Source organism: Suricata suricatta, chromosome 4 (assembly GCF_006229205.1).
Source record: "Suricata suricatta isolate VVHF042 chromosome 4, meerkat_22Aug2017_6uvM2_HiC, whole genome shotgun sequence".
Classification (NCBI taxonomy): Eukaryota; Metazoa; Chordata; class Mammalia; order Carnivora; family Herpestidae; genus Suricata; species Suricata suricatta.
The window spans coordinates 114,542,867-114,550,732 of record NC_043703.1 but is presented as its reverse complement, the minus strand read 5'-3'; the positions used below and the strand labels follow the sequence as shown (position 1 = coordinate 114,550,732).

Below are 7,866 nucleotides of genomic sequence, written 5' to 3'. Positions count from 1 at the left end.
GCTGTACCTGAACTACTATGCTCATATTTTTAGGAAGACAAGAAAAGCAAGTACCACCGTTAGGTGACTGTTCTCTAGAGTAGATTTTTACATTGCACTGATCTAGTCAACAAAAAGCCTTAAAAATTTATGTTTTTGGGAGTGTTGTTAATCCCATTCCCGTTTTTCAGAAAGGGTTCTTGATGATTGCGACGTGAAGTGGGTTAATACTGTCCGGGTAGGTCTAAGAATATCACAAACAATCAGAGAGTCTGGACTTCTTGACTCCAAATTCTCTTCCCTTCATAAAGGAAGCTGCACTATTACTGCTTTAGCTCAGTGCTTCAGTTGTGCCTTCTACAAGACCCTGACCAAAATGATAAAATTTAAATGTACAGTGGAAGAAAGAAAGTGATATGTCCAGCAACTATTTCTCAGAGAGCTATCTGAACTGGTAAGAGTGGTGGAATTCAAGCTTCTTTCCATAGCCTAACATCATATCTGAGTATGCCCCAGGAACGACAGAGCTACCTGGACAAAACATATATCAAAGCATCCACTGATAAAATCAGGGTTATATTTTATTAATATATACATATATTTTTAAATGTTTATTTACTTTAGAGAGAGAGAGAGAGAGCAAGCATGAGCACAAATGGGGGAGGGGCAGAAAGAGAGGGGAAACAGAATCAAAAGCAGGCTCTATACTAACAGCACAGAGCCTGATGAGGGGCTTGAACTCACGAACCACAAGATCCTGACCTGAGTCGAAGTTAACTGACTGAGCTACCTAGGCTCCCCAATATTTTATTAATATACTAATAATCCAATTATTGTGAAGTGAAGGAATAATCCAAACATCCAAATTTACATGAAATTTGTTTGCTTTCTCCATCTCGTTTAGCATAAATATTTTGGCTGCTACCAGTTTTATTTTGTTTTGTTTTCCTTTTAAGCAGAACAGTGACATAGGTTAGGACTTTCTGGGTTAAATACACATAAACACAAAAGTTAAATACATTTGGTGTGGCAAGTGGATCTAGCATCATCCAGAATACCTTTTGAGCATTTTTGGCCATTCTGTCTAAATTCTGGCTATCCACAGGATTTGTCTCTGCTCACTGAAGAGATAGTCTGTGTTTCACACAGAAGGAAGAGAAATCTGAAAAGCTCCATGAAGTCAGCAGTGTACCTGGGCAGCCCCTTTGCTCCCTTCTACTCCTCCCTACCCAAGTTTTATTGTACATTTCTATTTATTATGAACCTTTTTTTTTTTTTAGCAATTTCTGTATGCACGGTTCTAACATATGGACTACTTTCATTGATTCATGTATTCATCAGTTTATTCACCAAGATTTTTGTCATCCCAGGGAACATAAGCATCCCGTACCATTATTAAGGCTGAGGTTGAATGAAGGAGATAGCCACCATGACAAAACATAATGTAAGAATATATGAAATAAGTACTAGAGGTAAGCTTTGGGGTCAGAAAGACTTAAGTTCAAATCCAGATCTGCTATTTATGAACCAAGCAAGCTTGTTGAATTAGTGAACCTCATTGAATTTCAGTGTCATCCTCCAGGAGAAGGAGTGCAACAGTTTTCTTTCTAGATGGCCCTCAAGGAACCTGATATTCATGCACTTGTATAATTGCCCTGCCTGGGTTGGACCTAGTGACTTGCTTCTAACAGAGAGAACACTGTGAATGTAATGGGATGTCACTTCCATGATGAGGATTCAAAAGACTGAGCTCTCTCCTCCTGGATTTTCTCTATGACCTTCTTAGCTTGTGTGCTTAAATGAAGCAAGCTGCCATGTTAAAGAGCTCCATGTGACGAAGAACTGAGAGAAGCCTCCAGCCATCAGCCAGAGAGGAACTGAATCCTGCCAGCAAGCATGTATGTCGGCCTGGAAGCTAATCCTTTCCCAGTAGAGACTAGGCTGGCGATGGCCACAGCCCTGGCTGATCCTTGACTGCAGCTGTAAAGCAGCAGACCTGGCTAAGCCAGCTGGGACTCCTGACCTTACAGAAACTAAGAGATAATAAGTGTTGTTGAAAACCGCTAAATTTGGGGGCGAATTTGTCACATAGCAACTGATAACTAGTGCAAAGAGATAACGATTCCTTCCAGAATTACAGTGAGGATCAGAACGTATATGAGGATTAGAATAATGGTAATGACAATGACAACAGGGGATCCCAGCTAAGCTTGAATTAAGATTCAGAACCTGGTAGGAATGCTACTCTTATGAAGAAGTTATATTTAGTACTTGAGACCCCTGAGGAGTACATGAGAGATGAAAGTATGAAGACTATGGTATCACATTTCTTAATCAGGCCCGACTATGTCTGACTCTAATAGAAAGGGGCTTGTGACCAAAGCTAATGTAACAGGTTTGTGAGAGTCAGTGAACAAGAAATGGTGTGCGGGGTCCAGGTGACAAAATTTCACCAAGAACTGGGGAGACAATTACTCTCCCACTTCTGCTTAGATTGGAGCATGGCTACAGCTATAAAGTGAAGTCAAGGGATAGTACAGTTGTTCAACTCAGTTCCTGCCTTGGGAGTATGGAGCGTAGGACCCTCGAGGGGGAGGAAGATTCTCATGAGGGACACTGGCCACAATGGAGGTGACGAGGCCCTCCTGCTTCTCCTGAGATTGGCACATAGCTATTTCTATGTTTGTGGTTGGTGAACAGCAAAAGAGACTCTGAGAAGGGAAGTCGAGAACCTAGGTCCCTGTTAGCCAGTGCAAGTGGGGTAGAGGTGTCTTTAAGGACATGCAGCGTTCTGATAGGCAAAGAAAGGAAAACAGACATTCCAAACTGAGGAAACAGCACAAGATTCAAAGCTGGAAACATGAATCATTTCCTTAGGGAAAAGTAAGTTGTCCTGTGTGATCAGAGAAAGGAGTACAAACTAGTTAACATCTCCTATTCTGATTCTTTTTTAAAAATTTATCTAGTGGGACTCCTGGGTGGCTTAGTTGGTTAAACGTCCATTTTCAACTCTGGTTATGATCGTGCAGTCTGGGAGTTTGAGCCCCGCGTCGGACTCTGTGCTGACAGCTCAGAGCCTGGAGCCTGCTTCAGATTCTGTGTCTCCCTCTCTCTGCCCCTCCCCTGCTCATACTCTGTCTCTCTCTGTCTCTCAATAATTAATAAACATTAAAATTTTTTTAAACTTATTTATTGTTTATTGATATCCAAGTTAGTTAGCATATAGTGCAACAATAATTTTAGGGACAGATTCCTTAATGTTCCTTATCCATTTAGGCCATCCCCCCTCCCACAACATCTCCAGCAACCCTCTGTTTGTCCTCTATATTTAAGAGTCTCTTATGTTTTGTCCCCCTCCTGTTTGTGTATTCTTTTTGCTTCCCTTCCTTTATGCTCATCTGTTTAATATATTAAATTCCTCATATGAGTGAAGTCATATGACATTTGTCTTTCTCTGACTGACTAATGTCGCTTAGCAAAGTACCCTCCAATAGGTCCCAATAGTTCATTTTCGCTTTTGTTTCCCTTGCCTCCAGAGATGTGTTGAGTAAGCAGTTGCTGGAGCTGAGTCAAAGAGGTTTTTGCCTGATTTCTCCTCTAGGATTTTGAGAGCTTCCTGTCTTACATTTAGGTCTTTCATCCATTTTGAGTTTATTGTTGTGTGTGGTGTAAGAAAGTGGTCCAGGTTCATTTTTCCGCATGTTGCTGTCCAGTTTCCCCAGCACCATTTGTTGAAGAGACTGTCTTTATTCCATTGGATATTCTCTCCTGCTTTGTCAAAGATGAGTTGGTCATATGTTTGTGGGTTCATTTCTGGGTTTCTATCCTGTTCCATTGATCTGATTGTCAGTTTTTGTGCCAGTACCATCCTGTCTTGTCAGTGATGCCTACAGCTTTGGTTTTCTTTTTCAAGATTGCTTTGGCTATTTGAGTTTTTTTTCTGGTTCCATACAAATTTTAGGATTGTTTGTTCTAGCTCTATGAAGAATGCTGGTGTTATTTTGATAGGGATTGCTCTCCTATTCTGATTCAGTCATTCTCAGACTTTGGGTATCAGTTTCTCTTTACCTTCTTAAAAATTAGTGGTGACCTCAAAGAGCTTTTGTTTATGTGGATAATGTCTTTTGAATGTTTATGATGTTAGAAATTAAAACAGTCAACTTTTGGGGTGCCTGGGTGGCTCAGTCGGTTGAGCATCCGACTTCGTCTCAGGTCATGATCTCACGGTTCATGGGTTTGAGCCCGTCAGGCTCTGTGCTGACAGCTTGGAGCCTGGAGTCAGCTTCTGATTCTGTGTCTCCCTCTCTCTCTGCCCCTCCCCTGCTCACGCTGTCTCTCTGTCTCTCAAAAATAAATAAACGTAAAAATAAAAAAAATTAAGAAAATAAATTAAAAGTTTACTTTCTAAAAGATTTAGTTTTAAATCATCTAAAATAGTAATAGATTAACAAAAATAGCATATATTTATGAAAATTAACTGCATTTCCCACAACACAACAAAAATAAGTGAGAAGCTTTTTATTTATTTTATTTATTTATTTAATTTCACAATTTTGAAAATCTTTGTAATTTGTATCTGGTTTGATAGAAGGCAGCTGGATTTTTGTATCTGTTACTGCATCAATCCCTCGCAATATCACGCATCACATCATCTGTAGAAAACGGCACTCTATGCTTCTGAGTGGATGAGAGCAAAAATGACAAATCAGGTTTTCATTCATGAAAATAATTTTGATCTCCCAGGCCTCCTGAAAGAGTTCCAGGGAGTGACGCTTAGGTGGTTTAGTCAGTTAAGCATCAGACTTTAGCTCAGGTCATGGTCTCACAGTTCATGAGTTCAAGCTCTGCATCAGGTTCTGCGCTGACAGCCCAGAGCCTGGGGCCTACTTCAGATTCTGTGTGTCCCTCTCTCTCTCTGCCCCTTCCCTGCTCATGGCCTCTCTCTCTCTCTCTCTCTCTCTCTCTCTCTCTCTCTCTCTCTCTCTCCTCTCTCTCTTTCAAAAATAAACATAAAAAAAAAGAGTTCCAGGGACCCACAGAAGTCCATTGGCCACACTTTGAAAATCACTGCCCTACAATAGTAGCAGTGGATGTTGCTGAGAGAGAAAACCAGAATTTACAAATGTTGTGATTGGGGTTGAGAATAGTATTAATAATATTGATATCTACCATTTGTTGGGTGTTTACTATGTGCTATTCTAAGCACTCACAAGAACAAGGAAGCAGTCATAATTATATTTTCCAGATGAGGAAACTAAGGACAAAGAAGTTAGGTTAACTTGCCCAAATTTCCTTTGGTAAATGGTGGTAAGTGGTGGTGAAGCTGGGCTACAGAGTCAGGCAGCCTGGCTCCAGAGCCTGTACTCACCACTGTACTGTCCTGCCTCTCCGAGGGACAAAGGCCTGCAGTATAAATGACAAAGGGTTGAGTCATCCCACTCATCCACCCCTTCTCCCTCCTCTCCCTGCCATTTTAGATTTCAATGCTCTTTTCTCTTTTCCCTGCGTGTTTAGGGAACTCCTATTCCTTTTCACTCTGCACTAAGTCCTTGTACATTGCCCGTTGTCCATTATTCTCACCACTCCACAGAAGCTGCTCTAAGAGCACCAACAACATTATGATTACCAGATTCAGTGGCCGCTTTTCAGTCCTCATTCTCCTTGCTCTTTCAGATATGGGATATTATTGGCCATTTTCTTTTTTATTAAAATTCTCCCCTCTATTGGTTATTCTGACACCAGACACTTCTATTTCTCTTACCACCTCTCCAGTAATTTCTTTTCAGAAATCACTCTTCCTTGGGCTATTCCTTAAATATCTTTATTCCTCAGTGTTTGGTCCTAGGCCCTTCTTTCTTCTCATTCAATAGCTTCTCCAGCCGCCATTATGAAATTGTACTATTGACACCTGAAGATATTATTTACTGCCCAGCCCTCTGTCATATGTCCAAATGATGCCTAGACATTCCTCAGGTACTGTAACACATCCAAATCCTAACCACTATCTCTCTCTTCAAAGTGATCACTCCTCCTGTGTTCTCCAACCCCGGTAATTACCACCACTATCCTCTGTGAGCCAGATGCTTGGGAGTCATTCCAGATTTCTCCTACATCATGCCTAGGATCTGCCCCAAGGTTTTCCTGAATCTACCTCTGAAACATTTCTGAAATGTCCCTGACCCTAACTCAGACCCTCCTCTTCTCCTACCTGGATTATTACACAAGCCTCATTTGTAGCTCACTTTTTTCTCGTTCTGGCTGCTGACAGTTCCTCCAGAGCAGCAGCAGCTGCCCTCTGCCTGATGGTAGGCACTGTCGTTATATCATATCCTGTAGCACTGGTGCAGCCTGGACCTGTGCAGCACCGGGGCTTTGTACACACTGCTACTGAAATATGCCTTCTGCATTCTGTGTGTAACTAGGTTACTCCACAGCCTAAAACCACTTTCATGATTCCCTGTTGCTTTCCTGATAAAGCTCAAATCCTGATAACACTGTTCTAGTTATTACGGCTTTGTATCAAACTACTCTAAATGTAGCAGGATAAAATACTAACCATTTTGTTAGACTTACAGATTATGTGGGTCAGAGATTTGGATAGGGCATAGGAGGAATGGTGTGTCTCTCTCCTTTGTCCAGGGTCTTACCTGAGGGTGTCTCCATAGCTGGTGACTGGGACCATCTGAAGTCTCCTTCCCTCACACATCTGATCCCCAGGCTATGTGGAGAAGATTTGGATTGCTGACTAGAGCACCTACATGTGGCCTCTCCTTCTGGCTTGGTTTCCTCATAGCCTGGTGGCCTCGTGTCTTACATGACATTTCAGAGTTCCAAGTCCAAGTGCTCCAGCAAACAAGGTGGAAAGCTACATAGCCATTTATGCCAGCTTCTGGGTTCACACAGTGTCACTTCTACATTCTGTTGGTCACAGGCAGATTTGTCCAGATTCAAGAGGAGGGGACCCAGACTTTAACTCTCAATTGAAAGAGTATCAGTTCATGCTGTAGGTGACCATATGAGATTGGAGATACTGTGGCCATCTATGTAAAATACAATCTGCCACACAAACTATACTTAACCTGCTCACAAGCCCAACCTCCCCATCTGTCATCTCTCCTTGACCTCCTGGCTCCAGTCACACAAACTTCTGGCTGCTCCCTTCTGCACCTACTCCTTCCTCTACCTGCACACTCTACACCTCTTTTAAGAGTTATCTCAAGGGTCAGTTACTGAAAGCAGACTTAGGGAAGCATAAATAAAAAATAAATAGTCCTGTAAGGTTCCAAGCAAGAAAAAAAAAACAAACAGGTGGCTTTAAAGAGTTAAATCACATTTTGGAAATGGCCAAATAATAGAGATCAAGATCCCTCAAACAAAATAGAATCCGGGAATAGACACAAGGACACAATGGAATTTTGACATTTGAGTGGGAGGGAAAGATTGATGCCCAGTCTCATCTAAGAGTCAGCTTTGTCTAATAGGCATTGGTAAAGTAGGCATTTGTCAGACATCCCTTTTATTTCCCCTTGGGTTATCTACTCTGTGTGTGCTCCTCCCAGCTCTTCCTTCTCTGCAGGGGACTCATGGACACATCCCCCACAATTCTGTTTCTGCAGGGTCCACACCACAACCACACAAGGCTGCTCAAGTGAATTCCACTCTACTGTAGGATTGGGGAGAATGACAGGAAATCACAGTGTAGGAAGGAGACGTAAAAGCTGAGGGCAAAATATGATTTTCCCCCAGAATACCCCTATAATGTTTGTTTAACATGTGAACAGAGTTTATTTGACATGTATTTATTGAGTATCCTCTACCTATCAGGCACAGTTCTAAGTGCTGGGAGTAGGATGATGTAGCAGATGCTGTTATGGCTCTGCCCTTATA

General features: G+C 41.8%; 1 long non-coding RNA gene across 1 annotated transcript; it reads right to left on the bottom strand.

Moving 5' to 3' along the window:
- Positions 1-4,522: 4,522 nt before the first annotated feature.
- LOC115290017 lies at positions 4,523-6,704 on the bottom strand. Its single transcript, XR_003907918.1, has 3 exons — positions 6,627-6,704; positions 5,348-5,382; positions 4,523-4,656 (listed from the first exon to the last, which is right to left on the bottom strand). It is a non-coding gene; the product is annotated as an uncharacterized LOC115290017 (long non-coding RNA).
- Positions 6,705-7,866: the final 1,162 nt, after the last annotated feature.